The sequence below is a fragment of the Vulpes lagopus genome, chromosome 1 (genome assembly GCF_018345385.1).
Source record: "Vulpes lagopus strain Blue_001 chromosome 1, ASM1834538v1, whole genome shotgun sequence".
Lineage (NCBI taxonomy): Eukaryota > Metazoa > Chordata > Mammalia > Carnivora > Canidae > Vulpes > Vulpes lagopus.
Window position 1 is genome coordinate 85,719,050 of NC_054824.1, and position 22,675 is coordinate 85,741,724.

Here is a 22,675-nt window from a genome sequence, read left to right on the forward strand (position 1 = left end):
AACAGGGGTTGCAGTCATCTGAAGACTTGACTGGAGTTAGAGGATCCATGGTGGCTCACTTACAAGGCTCATAAGTCAGTGTTGACTGTTGGACTCAGTCGCTTGCCACATAAACCTTTCTATAGGGCTGCTTGCGTGTCCTCATGACATAGGGGTTGGCCACTCCAGAGTGAGTGATACAAAGGACTAAAAAGGTGCAGTAATGGCTTTTCTGACCCAGCGTCACATAGCACCACTCTCACCACATTATATTGTTCACACAGGCCCATGTCGGCAGGACTATGAAAGGGTGTGAATGCCAGGAGACAGGGATAATGGGCAGGGCGGGGGGGGGGGGGGGGGGGGGGAGGTGCTCATCTTGGAAGCTGGCTACCACACAAACCAAACTGACTTACCGTGAACATCTAGCATTTTTACCTACTGCTACTCTTAAATTCCAAACATTTCTCCTATTCTGTTCTTTGTGGCTTTGAAGAATTTGTTCTCTCCAGAGTCAGAACAATAAGAAAAAACTTTCTGCTTGGATAGAATAATACCAACTAGCATTCTAATTTCAGTCTTTCCATTTAATGTCTTAATAAACAATATAGTAGCTTTCTTCCGCAAGTGCTTTCAATTGTTTTGAGCTGTATATATTTTTTTCTTTTCCAATTCTGGAATTCCTCATTGTTAACCTTCTAGATTATATCCTTCCTAAATTTCCTTGGAATTATTAATCATTTTGTTATTATCATGGATGTCCCTCCAAACTATAGATTTATTGATTTGCCTAATTAAAAGTTTCCTATTGTTTACTTCATAATATTTACCCAGGTGGTTTTTCATGCATTCAGCACACATGAAACATGTTTATAGATAACACATCATGTGCCCAGACTGGCAGTCTCGGTGTCAAGCAGAATTGGGAAGGTATGGGAGTGAAAATATATAGGGAAAAGAGGAGTGTTATAAGGGAAGGTAAAGGCAAAATGTAAAGTAAAAATCAGATAAAATAGTTGGAAAGATCCTCAATTGTCTTATAATCCTCTTCTATTTGTAAGAACTATACTTCAACTGTGCCAATTCCATAGTTGATTGTCACACTTAACGGTCAACTGAGAATCATGTAACAAAACTCCAAGTTCAGGGTGTGTGAAATTTTAATACCTCTGGGACTTTACACTCCTCCTTCTGGCTGAGATACCTTAAAGTGGGGACCCACTTACCTGATGGAACATAAAAGTGTGTCTATATTTATGTTTAATAATAAGACAAATATTTATGTTTAATAATAAGACAAACTTGTCTAGTACTTTATAGGTAACCGAAATTGGCCACACAAAGAGTCTCTCTCCCACTATTGCTTCAGTGCTTTTCAAAATGCATGCAGGCAAATAAACGGCAGAGGGATCAACTAAGAATATGCAACATGTTTGTTGTCCCCCAGTGATACCCTGTACATTTCCCAGCTCACATCTATAAAGAAGGGGATTTTCATTAGAGGGTTTCTTTTTTTTCCTTATTAGAATTCATTTCATTAGCCATAGAATAGAAAGAAGATTATTTAGAACAAGAAGCCACCAGCACAACAAAAAAGCACATGGAACAACTAAGAAAATTCGGCAGCCTCAAAAGAGGAATACTCATAAAGGAATAAGCATGTTCCAACCATATGTTTTTAGGTAATCATTTACAAATGTATCCAACCACATGAAAACTAAAAATAGCCATTTTGGCGGGAAAGATGACCCCTTTTCTTAACAGTGAAGATTTTAGCATGTTTATTTTTCATACAAATGGAGAGATGATTAATGATGTCATAAAATTTTTTTCCTTGAATTTTTGCTTAGCCAAGGACTTGTAGTTTAAGTCACTTGTAGTCTAATTCGAATTTTGCAGCCTTTTGATAACAAGGCAAGTACCCTTTTACTAAATCAGATCTAGAAATAATATATCTTATATCCTGGAATTGCTTACAGTATGTCTAGGATTGGATACCATAATCTCCAAAGAAGTAAATGACTAGTGAAACAATGAAAAAGGACTGGCCCACATTCACTTATTTTTGGAATTCATTTACCTAGTAAGCTTCAAACCTGGTAGATTGAACCAGAAGAGTCTTAGAATCCAAGGTTGCCAAGTTTGGGAGGTAATGAGAATTAGCTAGAAAGATTTCCAAGAAAGCCTAAACTCAATTAACTTGCTCAGGCTAAGTATTTAAAACCTAAAGTTTGCAGTTTTCCAACCTGTTCTGATCTCAGCCAGACATTGGCAATCAAGAAAAAACGGTCCTTTTGTGGTACTGCAGCTACCACCACTGTCCTAGATGAAAACTACGAAACATCAGGGTGCTCACAAATGAAATCCCACCTCCAGTTCCACTCCACCAAAATGTCCCTTTTCCACTCTGAGCTATTTGTTCATTCCTGGATTGTCAATATCAGTTAAGTGTTGATCATATTCTAGAACATCAAAGTAATTAGCAATAAGGTGTGAAAGAGGTTTACGGGTTCACCAGAGAGATTTGCATTTTAAAAGAGGGTCTTGTTAAACACAAATGAACTTCTAATAGAATGTGTGAGAGATTTTTTTCTCCAAAGGATGGGGGAAGATATCTAGCTCTCTTTTTCAGCCCAGGATACCTTTTCCTCTCTGCAGTCTCTTGCCATTCACTCTTCTTTTTGTTCTACACCTTTTCACGCAGAGCATATTTAAAATTGAGAATAATTGGGTAGAGGGTTAATTGATAGAACCTTGTACAAACCGAAATATCTTGGAGGCCTCAAAATAGGTAAAAGAGCTCCAATCTCAGAGGAGTCAATTTAAACATACCAAAACGCCCTGCATTCCAGTATTATCTCTCCTTTTAGGGTATTTACCTGTCTAATTATTGCGATGAAGAATAATTTATCCAAACTCTTCCCACAATTACTAAAAACTCTAAGGAAATGTCTTTTAAACAATGGCAAGGTGGTGGAAACTCAGAGTTTTTGTTTGTTTTGTTTTGCTTTATTTTGTTTTAAATGAAATCATTTGTTACATTCAAGTCGATGAAAAACTAAAAACACTTCCCATATAATTTTTGACATCAGGTAGATTAAAGGAATTAAGTCAGAACACCTGGGTATTTTTCTGAGACAGAGAATCTAGAATTTCAGAGAAGAAAAGGCAGAACATCAAGAAGATAGAAGAGTGTATCTACAGGGATCCAGGAATGTCTTAGAAAAATGTGGTGAGTAAAAAGAATATCTTTCTGCTCCAGAAACTATAGCCCTTCTCATCTAGCTCCTCTTACTGCCATGTTTCCCTTTTCTTTTGAAGCAAGATTATCTCTGTCAGAAACTACGAATAAAATATTTGACCAGAGTCCCGTGCTTTAAAGCTCAGCCTTTCGTTCTCTGGCCTCAATACACAAGGTCCTTAGTCTTTTCTCCTTTGATATTTGTGGGCCATCAATGTCCATGTACAGGGCTTGCCCAGAAATGTGATGAAACTGTCAGCAGAGAGTCTAAAGAGAGACCCCTGCCCTCTCACCTGTGGCTCAGTCTTAGCTGCTGTTGGCAGTTTTTCTTCATTCATACAAGTGTCCTAGAAATTGTCAAAGGGAAAAGCTGTTTTTATTATTTAAAAAAAAGAGTAACTATATTGAAAATATGTCCCCTTTTTTTTTTACAGTATTTATAGCTCTTTCACTTCTGGTTTCTAAACTGTCCTTAAGGACAGTTTAGAAGGGGTTAATAATAATGATGTTCACAGAGATTATTTGAATTTGCCAATTGAGCGAATAGTTGAATTAGGTTTCACATCCAAGATACAAAGAATTTCATTTCAGATCTTGTGCTTTTTTCATTATAATAAATTTTAAGGGGAAATAAGCTTTCTTGTTTGGAATAGGGCTAACAAAAAAGCCAGTACTACCTAAAATTACGAATCCTAAATAATTCATTGAAATATGATTTTCCAAAATTACTCTCATTTACGTAAACTTTTAGATGGCGAAATCTCTCTAGTTAAATCATTGGGATTAAAGTAATAAGCTTTCAGTTTATTTCTCTCTTTACAGAAGTTAACCAATAGTGATTACTTTAATTTGCCCTACAGAGAGCGATTATCACTGCAAATGGTGCTATAAATAACTTTCCTTAAAGCTTATATGTAGATAGCCCCATAATTTATCATCCAAACTGGTACACTTTTGAGAGTAAAAGTGACCTGTATTAATAATTGTGCTTGGACAGTTGGAACTAGAATTATTCTGAGTAAACTGGGAGATATGGTTACCCAATTTACAAGACATAATCCTGATTCTGAGAGTGATGGGTTTTGAGTGAAAAAAAGCCAGCAAAATGAAAATCCATGTATCCGACCTATGACTTGTCTTGATTTCCAGCTCCCATGAAGTTGGTTGTTTTTTCTTTTTAAAGACTTTATGTATTTGAGAGAGAGAGAGAGAGAGAGCAGGGAAAGGGCCTGAGGGAGCCAAATGTGGGGCTCAATCTCAGGACCCTAGGAATCGTGACCTGAGCCAAAGTCAGACCCTTAACTGACTGAGCCACCCAGGCACCCCAAAGTGGTTCTTAATAAGCACTATTCAACACTTCAGTCTCATGTTCTGCCCACAAGTGATGGAGTCTTACATCCATTAAGACCAAGTCAGAAGGAAAAGTGTCACCTGCTGAGATTCAAACCCTAATTTTTTATACTACTTGGTAGTTGGAAGTTCCCATCTAAGCTTTAACTATATAGTATATAACCCAGACTTTCAGACCAATAGACATGTTCTATGCAGTATTCCTCAGTAAACTTTAGTCACTTTTATAGGGGTCTAAGAGACAAACATTAAATCAACACTTGAAATTTTAAAAGGGAAAATCTATTCAGCAGCTAAATTGTTTTTACAGCTGACCAAAATAATATTATATAATGGAAAAATCTTAAGTTAGTAATTAATTTTTAAAATCACACTGCTAAAAAATAGATTTTTATATACCAAAGCTAAATACAATAGCATAGGGCTGTGTTTAATCTTAGAACAAACATCCTCATAACAGGCACAAAAAATAAATTTTATTTTGAAAAAAGATACTATTTATGAGAATGTATTGCTATGCATCATCAATGTAACAGTCTTCCAATTTTGCCTATAAAATGCTGTATTGAAAAGTGACACTCTGAGATGGTACAATCAACAGAGTAACACTACCAGAAAATGGTAGATGGAAAAAGAGTTTGACAGTTACTTCCAACTGTTGCTGAATTATTGGGAAATTCTTCAAATGAGATTAATTTTCTCCACCTAGCTTAAGAAGTATTTTCCTAGTCAGTATAAAGTTCAAATTAATTTCATTAGATTCCTGGAAAAAAATGTCAGTTTTTTGCAATTTAAATTTTTATGTGAGGTAGAAAGTTTCCCTTCTGGACAAGTTGCAGCCTGGAAGTGGTCAAATGTCTGGGGTTGGGGAGGGGGGAACTAATGAAACTTTGTTGTGGAATAGTTCACAAAGGAATACAAGATGTGTTACATAATGCAGCCCTTTGTTTGTGGAGGCTCTGACAAAACACTGCAGTTTGAGCTCAAGCTGAAAGCGGCCACCAAAGTCCTCCCTAACTCCAGGCAGCTCTGAGTCTTTTTCCCCACCTCCTGCTATGATTACTCTGGCTTCTGATTAAATCACACCTTATATTTAAGGTCACTAACCTAAAACGACCCAAAGCTACTTATTTCTCTGAATGGTTCCCCATTACTTGTAATATTTGGAAGGCTTGCAAATAGCTCCTGTCCCAGCTTTAGTAGTCTTCTCCAAAAGCAAATGCTCTAACAATTTCCTCATGCATGGGTTAAACCTCAGGTGAAAGATTTTGGAAGCTAATTAGCATGCTAAGGACTTGAGCATTTGGGTGAGTCACAGTCATGCTATCTAAGGGACAGAGAAAGTGTCTTTTTACAAGTGATATTTAACAAGTGCTGGTTCCTCACTGAGTTTTAATATAGCTGAAACGCCATTGCATTGTCTTCTTTGTATTTAATAGAAATCTTGTTTATATGATCTCTTCTTTAAAACATCCATCCCTTTGGGGCATATTCTAATGTTTTATTTCTTACTTAAAATACATTTCTATGAATTTTGGAAAATCTTTAAAAATGTCTTTTATTATATGAATAACTGAACTAGGCTGTAACAAATTCCTCTCATTGAACTTCTTATTTTAGACTCGATTTTTTTTTCATTCTTGACCTGGTTTGTCTTTTCATATCTTAGTACAATTTTCCCCTTTGCTTTCAGAATGAGAATTTCATTACATGTATTGAATGTCTAGTATATATAATCGAGATGTGAAGCAAATGAGTATTTATTAAATGCCAAGAATGTAACCAATGTTTGTCATCTAGTTAGGAAGAGTAGTTAAGATAATTTAAATTATGAAAGTTATTTCTTGGTTAGAAAAGTGTTCAGTAGCAGAAATCTTGACCTGAGTGGCTTAAACAAATAGGGGTTTGTGTTTCTCACAAAACACCAAGTCCAGAGGTAGGGAGTTGCTGGTGTGTGATAAAGTCAAGGCCAACATCTCTGAGGTTCTCTTTGCCTTTTGTTCATGCTTGTTGCTTTAGGATCACAAAATAGTTGCTGCAACTCCAAGCATCATGTCTATGTTCAAAGAAGGAAGAGGGGAATATCAGGTGTAAGGAAGTGTTGAATCACTATATTGAACACCTTGAAACTGTGTCAACTAACTGGAATTTAAAATAAAAAAAAGAAGAAGAAGAAGAAGGAAGAAAGGAGGTAGCAAAGGATCGCTTTTTACCCCTACCTTTATCAAAAAAGAAAAAGCTTTCTCAGAGGCCGGCAGATTGCCACAGAGATCTTTCTGAGTAGAACTGGTCCCAAAGCCATCCTTGGTTGCTAGGGAGGCAAGGAAATCAGAGTCAGATTTGTCATAATTTGTTCAGAAGTATCATAGTTCATCATGCAGGACTGGGCACATTCCATTCTGAACAAAATAAGGGTCTGTAAGTAGGAAGAATTGGGGGAATGGATATTGGGTAGGTAACGGTGTCAACTCTAGCTATATGGTCAAAACAAAAGGAGAGTTAATGTGGACCACAAAAACTACAAAATGATTTATGTGGAGGTAGAACAAGATAAGTAAAGCAATTAGATCAATGAAAGAATAACAATAGGACACTCCAACTAAGGGAAGAACAAAAGCTTAAAAGCAGGAACATATATGCTATATATGGGAAGTAGCCACTTCATTGTGAATTCCTTAGTTCTTTGAAGGCAGGAAGAAAGCCTTATTTCTATTTATTTTCCTAGTATCTCACACACAGTAGATGCTTATTGAATCACAGTAAATGAATGCATATAATATTCCAACCCAGAAGTCCAGACATGACTTCACAAATTATGGAGATGATAGAAGAGAAAATTGAAAATGTAGGACTCCCTTGACAATACCAGGATAAAGGCAAACACTAATACAGTCCAGCGATACTCCTGAGTACTTGTTGGGAAAGAATGGAACCTAGGATGCCTTAGCAAGGTAGAGCAAGGACGTGGAGGCTGAGATACCAAGTTAATAACTTGAGCTTGATCTTTGAAAGCCCGATTATGTTTCTGGAATCCAGTTTTGGTAATACACAAACAACAATGTCCGGCACTGTTCTTCTAACTCGTTAGAAGCACCAAGCCTGCTGCTATTGTTGCTCCTTTTGCTCCAAGTTCTGTTCTCTTTGACCTTCAGGGATTTCCAGTGTGCTAGGAGCTTTGGAAAAATGCAAAGTAGCTCATTGGAGATTTCCTAGATTACTACTCTCCAACAATTGAAATTTTATTCGGCATCTGTTGTATGCCAGTCACCCTGCTGAAGTTTTTAGGAGATGATTGAAATAACCCTGACTGCAAATTATTTACCTTCTAATTAATAATTTAAATGTTTTGATTGATTTAAGGTAAAAGAAAGGAAAAAAAAATAAAACTGTTCCAAAAAAAAAAAGAAAAGAAAGAAATCAAATCAGTCAAAAGGATAGTTTGACTGGCTTTATGGTTGTGGTACTAATTTAACCAGACAACTGATCCAAGAGTCAAACAAACTTGTTTCTGCAAATACTATACAAGTAACTCCCACCAAAGGGAAATTGCCTCTCTCACTATAGGGCTGCTTTTTTTTTTTTTTTAATTTAACAAAGGATAAAGTATCTTGTCCTATTTTATTCCCCAAAATCTAGAATTTAAATTTGGGTTACAGGCTACAATATGGCTTAATAGTAGACCGAAATAATAGATAAAAATAATATCATTTTTGAATTGCACCTTCATGAATCCCACATAACTTCAAAGATTTGACACTAACCTTTTTGTTTGTACAGCCTTGATTTTACCTGAGAAATATGACAACAGATTAGGGGATAGGCACAGTATTAAAACAGGCAACACTAGTTAGTTGGCATTTCTAGCATACTTATGGTCTATGGCCATTTAATGAAGTTTACTTTGTTACTTTGGGTTTCAGCCTCCCTGGTTAAATTAGAAGATTTCAGATTTAGTTGAACTAAGAGTACTTCTTATTTGACAAAGGAACATCCATTTTGTTTTAATTGACTGAGTGATATATTCAGTGGCAGATCTTTAACAACTCCTCCAAAGACATAACATTGAAAATATTGCACTTGGATAAGTTAATATATCTGGGCATCAGTTTTATCATCTGCCAAATGAGTTTACTGGTCTTATTCGATTTCTAGCTACTTTCAGCTCTCAAATTCTATGATCTTATTTTTCAGTTCAATTCAAGGTATATTAGTGTAATACTTACATAATGCAAACCAATATGGTCGAATCTGGATAGATACAGAGGTGAATAACATAATATTTTTATGTAAGTAGCTTATAATTTGATGCATTCAAGGTTGAGATGTCTATTTCCTAACACATCCTAGCTCCAAATGTTTGGGGTGTCATTTATGAATGAGGGTATATAATTTATTCCCAGATGGGTGCAGATTCATTCATCTGTCAATTTTTCTCATATCTGGATTTGAAGAACCCCAAAAAAGGGTCTGAACTATCATGTTAACAATATTGTGCATTTGTATCCCACCTTCACTGCAAAGAATTTAGAGCATTTTCAGAACCATTCAGAACTATTATCTCATTCATCCCTAAAGAATCCCAGTGCATGTAGAAAAGGATATAGTGCCCTAAAGTGTCCTCCATACTGGATCCTTCCTTGTTCCCTGTTCAAACAGCAGCTTAGCCATTGATGATTTCAGTTGTACCAACTGGGGGAAAAAGCATAAGGGAAGAATGGTGTGTGTATGTGTGTATGTGTGTGTGTGTGTGTGTGTGTGTGTGTGTGTGCAGCAACACTTGTGATAAGCAAGCTGTGTGTGGTACCATGATATAATGTTTCGGTGTTGGGGGTGCATTAAAATTAGAAGTGAAAAAGGGGCACCTGGGTGGCTCAGTTGGTTAAGCATCTGCCTTTGGCTCAGGTCATTATCTCAGAGTCCTGAGACAGAGCCCTAGTTGGGTTTCTTGCTCAATGGGAGCCTGCTTCTCTCTCCCCCTACCCCTCCACCCCCACTGGTGTGCCTGCACTCTCTCCCTCCCTCCTCCTCTCTCCTCCTCTCTCCCTCTTTCTCAAATAAATAAATAAGATCTTTAAAAAAAATAAAATTAGAAGTGAAGAGAAGTTGGGGACTCCTTCATCAATCTAATTCATAAACATTTGACTATAGAGACCCAACAGGCATAAAGAAACCTGTACTTATGCTAGGTGAGAACATTATTCTAAACATGTTACCCTGAAAACTATGCCTACGTCTTGGTGTCACTTGGATTTTCCTAGCCTGCTTTCAAGAGGAGTCGGGAACATAGGAAATTTCCCCCCACCCCCTTTTTTTTAAAAAAACAAATCTTCCAAGTAGCTCCTTGGAAACAAGTGATTATATTTCCTTCTTTCCCTAAATCTTCCTAGGTTGTAAAAAAAAGTCATATCCATGTTTAGTCTCATGGTTTCCTTAGTTAAAAAATTTGCATCTGAGGCCTAGGAAAATGTTTGGCCTTCACAATTGAATGTTTAAACAGGTGCACACCGCACTGGGCTGGCTGAGGAAAGGTAGTCTCCTCCTTCTGGAAACCCTGACGTTAAGAGAATAATCCTTGTGTCGGCTTTCACAAGTGCTTGTGAAGGAAAGTTCAGGTAATTCTTAAATCTTATTACCTGGTTACTAACCAACTTGCCCCCCCCCCCCATTCTGTGTTCTCATGAAGAAATTGATTTAATAGATTCAAGATATTATTAAATACATTCTGCATTAATATTATATGTCCTCTTTGAATCCAAGTGGCAATACAATAGAATTTCATTTTATAAATAACACCTTTCAAGCTAACACCACAGGGCACAGTACAAAAGAATCAAAATAGAACACAAATGCTGTAATCAAATGCAGACCCCAGGAAGGCTGATTAAAAAGGCATGTTGCTAGTAAGAGCAGCCGACAGGGTAAGTATAGTGGGTCAGAGCAGAAAAGCCTGCTGAACAGAAGGGCAAACTGAAATAAAACGGACTCGCCTGCCTGACTCACATGGACTTAACGGCTCTCCTTTGTCATCATCCCCCTTTGGACTCAGAAATCACAAGGGAGAGGTGTGTGTATGTGTTTGTTGGGGAGGTGGGGATCAATTGTATGTAGGGTCATTAGGTTTATCCGTATGTAGGTTTACTCCTCACACACAGCACAAAGGAGAGAACATCCTAAAGACAACTGCCTGCAGCTGATAGAGATGCCGCCAATGATTGTGAGACAGCCTGATGAGGCTTGCTTTGCTCGATTGATACCACTGGTTTTCAGAAAACACAACTGTGAGGAAGCAAGTAGTTCCTTCCCATAACATCAAGCACCGACAGTACTACTCCTGGCCAAGCATGGGGGAAAATAGGTAAATGAGCGAGATGCATGCTTTGTGGCCTTAGCCTGGTGATAGTCTCCGCTCCCTAGGACCCTCTTCTCGCAGAACTGCTTTCTATCTTTGGCCTCCCACCAACACAACCGTTCCTGATATCAAGGGTTTGTATTTTAAAACCCTACCTCTAATTAGAGAATAAAAGTTTCAAGCCTCTTTTTCTTTTTCTTTTTCTTTTTCTTTTTTTTAAAGATTTATTTATTTACTTGAGACAGAGAGAGAGAGAGAGAGCAGCAGCAAGCATGAAAGCAGTGGGAAGGGCAGAGGGAGAGGGAGAAGCAGACTCCTGGCTGAGCAGGGAGCCTAACATGGGGCTCAATCCCAGGACCCTGAGTTCATGACCTGAGGCGAAACCAAGAGTCAGACACTTAGCCAACTGAGTCACCCAGGCACCCCTAGGCCTCTTTTTAAAGGAATTAAGGACTTTGGTGAAACAGGGACAGTATTTCAGCAAGATACTTCCCTATCTATATGTAAAACCAGTTCTAAGAATCATCACTGTATACCTCGAGGAAAGTACCAAATTGATCATTTCCTGATGCTTCTCTATTTGATATTGAGGATTCAACAATATAAGACAGAAACTGTAGAAAAAATTTCCTACTAAATATATGATAATTTTTTTCTGAAAAGAGCAACCTATACTTAACAGCCTCCCCAAAAATGAGTCAACAGCAAATATGGATTCTGGAGTCAACAAAAGGAAAAGGGAGGAAAAAAAAGGAAAAATGTTAATTGAGGCGATTTTTACCTCTCTTGAAGCTGTGGGTTTTTTGTAATGCTCTCTGATTATCCATTTAGTTGAAATTCTGGACTGGGATCACTGATACATAAATTTAAGTCAATAGCTCAGCATTTCTGTACATCTTTTTTTTAATATGCAAATTATAAACAATTAAAACATGAGCAGCATTTGAGGGTGAAAGGTTATTATACAAATACTAGTATTGCTATTTTTTTAAAAATATATTTTATTTATTTACTTGAGACAGAGACAGTATGAGTGGTGGGGGAAGGAGTAGAGGGAGAAGGAGAAGCAGACTCTCCACGGAACAGGGAGCCTGACTACGGCGATCCCAGGTCTCTGATATCATGACCTAAGCCAAAGGCAGATGCTTAACTGATTAAGCCACCCAGACACCCTGAGTATTGATTACTTGTAATCGAATCTTATTTTCCTTAATTCTGACAGTGTTTATTCAGTTAGGCAGTCAATTTATTAGTAAAAATTAACAGGATTAAGTAAGTTGAGAACAATGGATTATAATCAGCATATTATTTTTATAAAATATGTGACAAATAATTATAATTGCTAGTTATCAATACATTGCCTCTCAAGTCCAAATTTAGCCTTTCTTACCTTCTCTTAAAAAAAAAAAATATCTAAGTCCTTTAATTATGTTTCTTTTCCAAGCTGGTGTGAGTGCACTTTTGTCAATAGGGGTTCGGAGAGACATTACAGGAGGAAAAAGTTTTCCTTGCTGGTTCCTGGGTAATCCTTTGGCAGCTTCCAGCAGTATGCATAGTTTCTCAAAGGCCTGGCTCCTCTAGCACACACATCTGCTTTGGTATCCAGCAGCTGAAGAACATGTAGCTTCTTCAAGGCCCAACGACCAGCAGTTTCCTCCAGCACCCACCACACATGCATGCACGCTCATGCATGCACGCACACGCACACACACACACACACACACACACATTAGGTAGTAAGTGTAATAGAGTGCCTGAGATGAGACAACTCCCTGTGAACAGCTTCCTTGCTCCCTAGAATGCAGATTTCCAGCAAGATCTGCTAATGCAACTCTCTAGCAATTTCTCTGCCATTCATTCATCAGTATCTGTACCTGGTCCTCCAAGATCTGGGTGCCATTCCAGGGTTGGAGGGAACTCCTCCTTGGGCACTGTATCTCAGCCCTACAAGTACCAGTTGCCCCTTATATTTGCTATTCTTATATAATTTAGAATTCTCTTTACTTCTTACTAGCTACTCCCTCATTACTGCAGTCTGCTGTTATAGTTAATAATTCTTTATATTAAACTTTTCCTCCTCAAATTGCTGTGTGGTTTCCCTCTCCTAATGGACCCTAATACATACCCAAAGAATATTAGAATAATCTGTATTCTTTGGGAGTATGGAAAAGTAAATATGATAAGCCATCTCTTTATAGAATGGATTATCATTGATATAAGGCACCTTATCTAGGTAGAGCTAATAGATGAACAAAAATTTTTGAGAATCTGATGCTAGATTGAAGGATGATGTAATAATATGATGTTATATACTATTTTAACTATGTATCATTTTAAGGACCATTTTAAAATATTTTACTTGATTTCACTAAGAATGTCTTAAATGTGAACTATAATAAAGCAAACAACCAAAGCCTAGACTCAAAAATAATTTGTTGACCTTGAAAAGATGTTGCAAAATAACAGTGTGATGTGAATTGGTAGATTATTAATGCTAGGATAACAACATCCATCACTAACTGAGAACTTAGAAGGTCCTGAGCATTTTACATTAATTTATTGAATCCTCATAACAATAAAGGTGGATACTGTTATTATCCCTGTTTTACCAGTGGGAAAATAGAGGCCTGGAAAGCTTAAAGAATTGGCCTAGCATGATATGTGTGGTAAATTTCAAAGCCAGAATTTGAACCTAGACTTTCCTGTGAGCCCTGGTTTTTAACCACTGCACTTTGCTTCTAGAACACTACCACTGAAGCAGATAGCATGTTACCTGGGAGAAAAAACACAAAAACTTGTTTTTGTTGTGTTCATCAAATATCCAGGAAAAAAAAAAAAACTTCTCCAAAGTATCCCAGAATGTATACCATACTCTGAGATATATCCGAGACCAGCAATTTCTCACTTGTACCCAACAAGATATGGTCAAAACTAGATGAACACTGGTGATCCAATCCCCAGAACCAAAGTGTTAACAGTGTATCAAAAACCCAGCAGCCGATATTCGGAGCTGAAGTGAAGGCAGATGAAATATTAACAGCAGTTCTAGCAGCACAAAATGAAATATGAGATCCTGTATCAGAAATTATTAGTAACCTGTTAAAAGAAATGCTGAAAAATGGCAGTTACCAAATTAAAACTGGGAAACAGAGCCCAAATGGGAAATTTCGAAAAGTTTGGAGGAAAATAAATGACAGATTGTCCTCTTGGCTCTTATTACTATGCCATCCTAAATCCTACTTGGCAATACATGGTGGAGGTGAAATAAGAACTGCATCACTGCCAGTGCTGGGCCTCAAATTTGTAGTCCTAAGTGTCTGTGATGATGTCTGAGATTGATTGGAAAAGTAGTTGGAATTTGGTAGCATTTAGCTTTATCGAAACTGAAGAGTCTGGAGACTCTTATTATGAAAGGCTTCCTCTCATTTGTGAATTGGCCCCTTTGCTCCACTTTTGGATGGCTGGCTTCCTCCATGCCGAGCTACACTAAATGTTCTACATGGGAAAGTTATTCTCCTTAAACGCCTTCAAATTTAAAGCATCTACCTGGTTATGTTCGTGTTTCTGCCTCCAAATATCTAGCATCAAAAAAAGAGAGAGGTTACAAATACCAAATACCGGGTAGTAAATGAAGGAGATATTTTCCCTTCAGTAACTGAGAGCAGAGAAAGGACTATAAGCAGAGTGGTTGAGCAGTGGATGCCAGAGAGAAAAAGGAAATGAGCTATAGGACCTTAGAATCTTAGTGTTGGCAGAGACTATGGAGTTCATGTGGTCCTACCCTATCATTTTTCAATGAAGAGACTGAGACATGGGGAGTTAAGGGACTTGACTTGCCCTAGACACATAGTTGTTTACTGACAGTCAGGCCAAAAACATTTCCCAGTTCCCAGTCTGGAACTCTGCAGTTCAGCATGCTGTTGCCATCCTCCACTGAAAATTAACACTAACCCAGCCTGGAACATAGAAGAATTCAGCATCTGTGGGGAACAAGAAACATGATGAATTTTGAGATGGAAATCAGTCTGGGACAAGGAGAAGGGAAATGGATGATCCTGCTTGGTTGTGACTCATTGGCCAAGCTTGTGCAAGACATTGTGTGTCAGTTTACACCCCCGTGCTTTCCCACAAAAAATAATAAAACCTTCAGTTGTAATCCCCCAGAGTTTATATTTGATGCATTCAGATTTGATTTGCTTAGCAAACTCTCCTGTGTGCTGGTTATCTGTAGGTATAGATTGGTGGCATTGCTATTGATCCCTGTGATTTACAGGAGCCTAACATTCTTTCTCTAGCAGTAAAATATGTTGGAGTCTTCTCCATAGGACACTCCTCACTGAGGATCAGATGTAGGTTCAAGATACAAGACTTATCTTCTGTTAACCCTTGTATTCTATTAACCTCATGGAGAACTTGGGCAATATATGGGCCTTTTTTTTTTTTTTTAATTTTTATTTATTTATGATAGTCACAGAGAGAGAGAGAGAGAGGCAGAGACACAGGCGGAGGAAGAAGCAGGCTCCATGCACCGGGAACCTGATGTGGGATTCGATCCCGGGTCTCCAGGATCGCGCCCTGGGCCAAAGGCAGGCGCTAAACCGCTGCGCCACCCAGGGATCCCTGGGCCTTTTAATTAGGCTTACAAGTTAGGAGAAAGAAAGAAAGAAAGAAAGAAAGAAAGAAAGAAAGAAAGAAAGAAAGAAAGAAAGAAAGAAAGAAAGAAAGAAAGAAAGAAAGAAAGAAAGAAAGAAAGAAAGAAAGAAAGAAAGAAAGAAAGAAAGAAAGAAAGAAAGAAAGAAAGAAAGAAAGAAAAAGAAAGAAAGAAAGAAAGAAAGAAAGAAGGAAGGAAGGAAGGAAGGAAGGAAGGAAGGAAGGAAGAAGAAAGAAAGAAAGAAAGAAAGAAAGAAAGAAAGAAAGAAAGAAAGAAAGAAAGAAAGAAAGAAAGAAAGAAAAGAAAAAGAAAGAAAGAAAGAAAGAAAGGAAAGAAGAAAGAAAGAAAGAAAGAAAGAAAGAAAGAAAGAAAGAAAGAAAGAAAGAAAGAAGAAAGAAGGAAGGAAGGAAGCACACACAAATATTTTTTTTAATTTGGAAGCACAGATTAATTTAAAGCAAATCAGTAGCAAAGAAGAGACAATAAAAACATCTCAATAGGATTCCCTGTGAAATAGCAATACAGGTATTTTAGACCAAATATTTTTCAGAATAGAGCAACCGGAAATGAGAGAATCAGACAGTATGATGAAAACTGCAGATGGAATGCTTTGCATGAAAAGTGATTATAGACAAGAGAGGGCTCAGGAGTGGGTAGGCGTGGAGTTGGGAAAGAGGGGGTAACTGAAATAAGAGAAGATAATGCTTGACCAGGTCTAGTAAAATATTCCCTGCCACAACCACTGTTCCATGAAGAGATTGAGCCAAGAGGCCTGAATAAACTAACCTTAAGTTCAGAGTTGCCATTATTGTGGGAGGCATCAGGGAGAGCACATCCGGATTTGTGTTACACAGTAATCACTGCTGGGTGTCAGCATTCATCAGCCAGATGGTCAGACCCACAATTAATCAATTAGGCTGGGATGATCAACTGGACTAAGTTTTCCCCTTTGGTAAAAAAACCCTCATCATGCGGTCAAGGCCAATAGCACTTTTATCCTGTTGCTTTTGGAGACCCTTCTAAAAAAAAATCCCTCTTTTCTTTTTTAGGCTTCTAGTTAACTAACTAGACACTGTTAGCTTCAAGCTGCTTTGACAATATAGATACCCCAAATTGAGACTTTAACACAATAGCGTCTCAATATCCTCTGTGTTCAAGTATGTTTAACACACCCAGACAGAAATAAGCTTTTTAAAGCAGCATTCTCTGAGGAGCGTTACCCAACTCATTTCACTGGAGCCTTCATATTGGTTCCACTCAATCCAGTGGAACAACACTGGAAATGGCCCTTTCAGTGGGCACTTGGGAAAATACGATGATCAAATAGAAACAATAGCAATTTATTGAGTATTCACCGTGTGACAGACACGGCTATGGTAAGGACTGACAAACACTGATTCAGCCCTTATAAATAATTCACCAAGGGTGATAATATTCCATTTCAAAGACAAGAAAATCGAGGCTAGAAGGTTCATCTGCCCAAGGCTGAGCATTTCGTAAAGATGTGTGGAAATAATTTAGTACGCTCCAGAACGAAAACTAAATAAAATTCACTTTTCATTTACTGACATATGCATGCATCTCTAAGGGATAACAATCAGGAAGGTATAGCAGGTCCTTATTATTCCTTGTCAAAGAACTTGGAAGAAGTCTTTTACTAGTGCCTCTCTACTCTGTAGATCTTACTCTCTTTTCATGCCATTCTTGCTGCACACCAGCTGCCTTCAGATTGCTTTCTTCCTTATTAGGAGGCCAGCACTCTTATTTGCTGGTAATTCTCGGTCTCCACCTCAATCTCCTTATCCAGATACGGTTCCTCTAAGGTTGTTTCAGATACTAAGATATTTCCCTATCTGGTGGCTCATAGGGCGGTTTGCCTCCTCCCAATCAAAATGTCTATTACTGACTGATCTATTTTATGTTGTTTTCCCCTCTGATATTTTGTTTTCCCTCCCCCCTTGCTATATTATGGCAATACTGAATGGGGAGAGATGTTGGAAGGTCCTGTTGCTGGGAAGCCTCTATTTCTGATGACCCCATTGAGTAGAAATACAGACACCATGTCATATTCCTTTGTGTTTCATCATTGAGCTTGGTCCCCTCTTTTCTCTGTTCTTCCCTGCCTCCACCCAAGCTCAACTTAAGGAGTACCTCTCTTTAGCCATTTTGTGACCAGTATTTTTTTGCAAGTTATACAAAGACACTGTGGACTCAAATGTACATCTTTGAGATATCAGTTCTTTATTTATAATTACATTCTAGTATTGGAGCGTGAGGCTTCTTGTTATTTAACTGCAGTGCTTTGCTTTTATTTGCTTGTTTTGCTACTTACCAAATTGGGAAAGCAACACCCAAATTCCAGGATAGTATATAGGGTAACCACTATTTCTTAAATCAAGTTCAGGAGCACATGGAAAAAAAAGGTATTCCAAAAATCTTAACGAATCCCTCTTCTCCTCCGGGGCTCTCACGGTGCCCTTTTTTTTTTTTTTTTTTTCCGCCTGTGGTACTCTGATTTGTTCTTGTTATGTTTGGTAGGCGGCTGTTCGAAGTTTTTCCCTTGCTGCTTCTTTTTCTACAATCCTCCAGTCCGTTTCCTCCCCAACCCCCCCCCCCCCCCAGCTGATGAGGCTCTTTCATTTTGACCTGCAGTATCTCCGTGTATTGCAGAGCTTAGCCCTGCCATCTAGACTGCCTTTCTGCTTCATTTTGCTCCTGACCTAAACCCCCCTGCTATTCCAGGCCTGGCCTCTCATGACCAGAGACTGCTGACTCATCCTGGCCTGTGCCAAGCTGTGCAGTCGCTTAGCGATGTGGACAGGAGTCGAAGGACTAGAATGAGATCACTGAACTCATTTCACTTGTTGCTTACGGTACAGTCCAGCATGAGCTGGAAATGTAGGAACCTCAGCCTCCCGAGCAGAAAGAGTAAGTAGATTACACACACTGCATCACCAAGTCCTCAACAAGCAGTGGTCGGGTGGTGGGTGGGGGCTGGCTTTCTCATGGCCGTGGCCAGGGCATTCCGGTTCATCAGGAGTGTTCCTTTGTCCTCTCTTCTTCCTCTCCTCCACAGTCGTACCCTCCCCCGCTTCCCTGAACTTCCCTTCTGAAAATGTCCGGATGGCACAGCAATGATCTGGGCAGAAATGAAATTTTGCTAATAAGCAGCCTGTGCAAGAAATCCTGGAACAGTGACACTGTTGAAACTGCTTCGTTTAGTTTGTCTACTGGGAACTCACATGAACTTCCCAACAGAATTCAAGGGGATGAAAAAATCATTTTGGTGGTTTTTTTTTTTTTTTCTTGATTCTCTTTTTCTTTCTGTTTTGAGGGAGGTAGTTTCAGGAGACATGGCTGCATTCTGGTGTGGTGTAAAGTTTTCCGTCGGGAGACAATAATGTACATTCCTCTGGCAGGACGGGATGGGGTTTTTTTTGTTTCTCTTGCTGTTGTTTATTTATAAGACATTTCCTCTCAGTTAGTGGAAGTTAGATCGTAAGAGGCTCCAGTGATTTTCCTTCCACCTCCCCTCCCTAATTTCTGTGCTTCAGCACTCTGGAACACTGTGAACTCGACAAACTAATCAGAGCAGGGAGCTTAGCAGCCAGGCCTGGACACTCTCAAGAGACTGTGCTGATTCTCAGTCGACACTCCTTGGATCAGGAACCACAGTCCTGGTGAGTGGTGAGGTTCCAGAATTTGATGTGTCAAGGATTCTATTCTTGGTGTCTCTGAGGCAGTCAGGAAATAAAGGGTGTTTAAAAAAAAAATACAATTTTTTTTTTAAACGCTACCAAACAATCCAACGGAATGATGAAGATTTTAGTGTGCACAGCTGAGAGCACTCTATGTACAAGGGCAGAGCCTTGAGTCCGTTCTCAGGAGGATCCTGCAGGCATAGGTTTCATGCTGCCACCGATGGATGTCAGCCTTGACATGCCTAGCAAACATGCTTGTGGGAGGAGGAAGGTAGGTGAGTGTGTGAGGGCAGGGAGGTAGCTCTCGGGGTGGTAAGAGGGGGAAATGAAAGTGGGATTCATCGTTCATCTGGAGTTTCTCTCTACCAACTTCACGCATCTCTATTCTGGACATTTACATTCTGCTCAGAATACTTACGTACCCAGCTAAGCAGGAAAGAAAAGTGGATGCATAGCCAAGGAATATTGTTAATATTGTTCTTCTAAAGATCATTTTACTAAGAGCTGGTTGCTTTTAAATGTGAGGGAACCTCCCCTCATCTGACCTTTGGAAAATATTATTTGTCACACCCTCTTCTTTATTCTTCTGCATTCAGAATATCGAATAGAAGAATGCAGTGAGAATCCTTATTTGGTTCCAGGGAAATTTATCATCCTGACCTAGGAAAACTAGATGACGGTCCTCGCAGTATTAAACCCAAATATAGTATTGTCCTCAATTATAAGAGACTCTGATTGAGTGTGCTCTGGGAAGTTGTCTAAGGAATGGAATGGGGGTGGTTGCATCCTGTTTGATACCAGACTAGCAGAGGAGTCAACAGATAAGCTTTCAGAGGCAATATGTGCCTTCCGTGTCCTTACTGATAACTCACGCTCTCCCCGGAAGTGTAATTTCAGCTGCAATGTATATTTGCCCTTTGCCATCAGGTACCTACTTAGCTGCTCTTTCAAAGGGATTTCATCTTACCATGTTTTCGTGTCTTCTTTCCAATTTCAGGAATCTGGCATATTCTGAAATATTAAAAGTGGAAAAAAACAAAACAAAAACAAAAAAACATGGTGGCCATAAAAGCATTTGACTGTGTGGCACCATCTGAAGTAAATTGCTCTTTGGAAAGAGGGAGGAGCCTTTGATGTTTCCAATATGGTTCTCATAGGCTAAAACTTTCAAGAACCACAACCCAGCCTAAGGGGCACTTACTCGATGTTCTTAAATATTTGGAAAGAGATGTTATTTTATTGTTTTAGTTGTCCTTGCTATTAACACGTTGCCAGTAGATTCCTCCTAAAAGTTAAAAATGCTTTAGCAATAGTTGATTTTACATTGAACCAGATGTGTATTGTGTGTGCCTGTTGTGTGCTCTCTTGTCCAAGCTGGTGCAACCATCCAACATATTCCATTGGTACTTAGCTTTGGAATTTTGTTTGCTACACTGAACGATTCAGATTCTTACCCGGAGAACTCACACATGCTCATGTATCCCAGGTTCTCTACAGAGACTGACCCCTGCTACAGCCTCATCGAGGTCCATCATGACCTCCAGAGTCAGGTTCCTAACACAGTACCTATAATTTGTGAGGCACATCAAATTCCTCACCTATCACTGTGACAGGAAGCAGTCTCCACATTTTATTAGGAAGAGGATGATAAACATTTCTGTGGTATGTAATGGTAAAGTTTGACTCTTTCAATTATAGGCATGCTAATTACACCCATACTATTTGTGTGTTGAATGTATCTTAGGGGTTTGTCATTAGGCTCTTATTTTCTAAAGAAAGGAATTGAATAGGCAAGTGGTGTTAAAATTTTTAAAATATGGTATAAAAATGTAACTAGCTTTTAGCCTATTACCACCAAGACCCAGGCAGGAGGCTGTGCTTCCCTCAGTTAACACTCACGCTGCAGACTCCCAAGAGAATTACCTGTAAGTCTCTGGAAGGATGTCTATTAGGACTACACCAAAGGCAGGCTGGATCTCTGACACTTTGAGAACATTTGGATGTTGAAACCTCCTACGTCTGATATATAAAATTTTCTGAGCATCTTTAAGCAGAGAATAGGTAAACATGAATATCTAAGAGTGTATCCCAAGAGATGACATTTTAAAAATATAACCCGCCAGAGAGATTTTCTGTATTATTGGCAAGATCTGGAGGTCCACGTGGCTGAGGAAGAATTCAATGGCTAAATTGGAGCAAATAAGTCAGAATATGATCAGTACATCTCTGAGAGGCAGGATAATGATGTATATCTTTCTGCTTAAGTTCTTGTATTAATACCTCCTCTTTTTCCAGTGCCTGTGTCATAAACCCTGCTAGTGTACTATCAGTAATTCAGTTTTTCAGTACTCATCTTGAAAAATTGTAATGACATTTTAGAGGATGCATGCTTTAAAAATGTGTATTTTCTTGCATGCGCATCTTAGCCATAAGCACTTCCTGCATGTTACATTCATTTTAATTAGGCAATCACAATTAGATAAAAATGACATTGCTAAATAACAGAATTATGATGACACCAATAAGAAATTATTCTTGATTATTTATGTAAAAATGCTTTTGATATTTGTGATTCTTTTAAAAAGATCTATATTTTCAGCAGTAAAAAGGAGTCGACTCATTGTATCATGTGACTGTGTATGTATGTTAGCTGTAAGTGCATAGATACTTGCATCATGATGTACCAATACTCAACTATTAAAAATATGACCAACTAGTACCTAGGCTTACTTGCCTTTGAATTCAGTCAGACGTTTTGCAAATTGACCTTATGTGAAATGTGGTTGACATTTTATCACACTGACAAGACAGAAATTTTGTACGAATATTTATGAACAGTATCTGCAAAAAGTGAGACTCAGCCAATAAGATTAGTAATTATCCTTCATCAATATACATGTTAGATTATAAACCTAAATTCTATTTTGTACAATATCAAAATAATAATTGCTGTATCTATGAAGTAGTTAAAATTAAGTAGAAAGAAATTAAATTGCTATTAATTATCTTAAAATTGAGGATATATTTAATGAATTCGCTTTATTTTATAAGAATGAATTTATATACAAATGTCCCAATTTATTCCAGTTTCTCAGTTACTTAGCTGTACGTTAAATATGTTGATGCTGTATTTACGTATCAGCATCAGCAACTATAACCTTCCAGATACCTTTTCAAGACCCTCAGGCATGTTACATCCTTGTCAAGTCACACTTTTTTCCCTGAAGCTATTTATGATAACCCAAACTAAAAGTTAACTTCCCCTTCTGACATGGGGGATAGCATTTAAAAACTCTCTAGTTTTCAGTTTGCACTTATCATATACTGCCTTGAACTGAAGTTTTTTGTAGATATCAAACTACAGGTGGTTAGAAGACAGGTAGTACATTTTATGTTTATCTCCC

General features: G+C 38.3%; 1 protein-coding gene across 37 annotated transcripts in view; it reads left to right on the top strand.

Moving 5' to 3' along the window:
* Positions 1-22,675, top strand: part of ZBTB20 (zinc finger and BTB domain containing 20) — a 770,327-nt gene that overhangs the window by 450,754 nt on the left and 296,898 nt on the right. For 3 of the 37 annotated variants that reach the window (XM_041769749.1, XM_041731966.1, XM_041734232.1), the window contains one exon: positions 10,068-10,182. The exons of 31 other annotated variants lie outside the window; for them this stretch is intronic. The gene's annotated coding sequence lies outside the window, so the exon portion shown is untranslated. Of the gene's footprint in view, positions 1-10,067; positions 10,183-15,885; positions 18,499-18,528; positions 19,251-22,675 lie in introns of those variants that run through there. 3 more of the 37 variants (XM_041730665.1, XM_041737215.1, XM_041734888.1) reach the window with 2 other exon arrangements.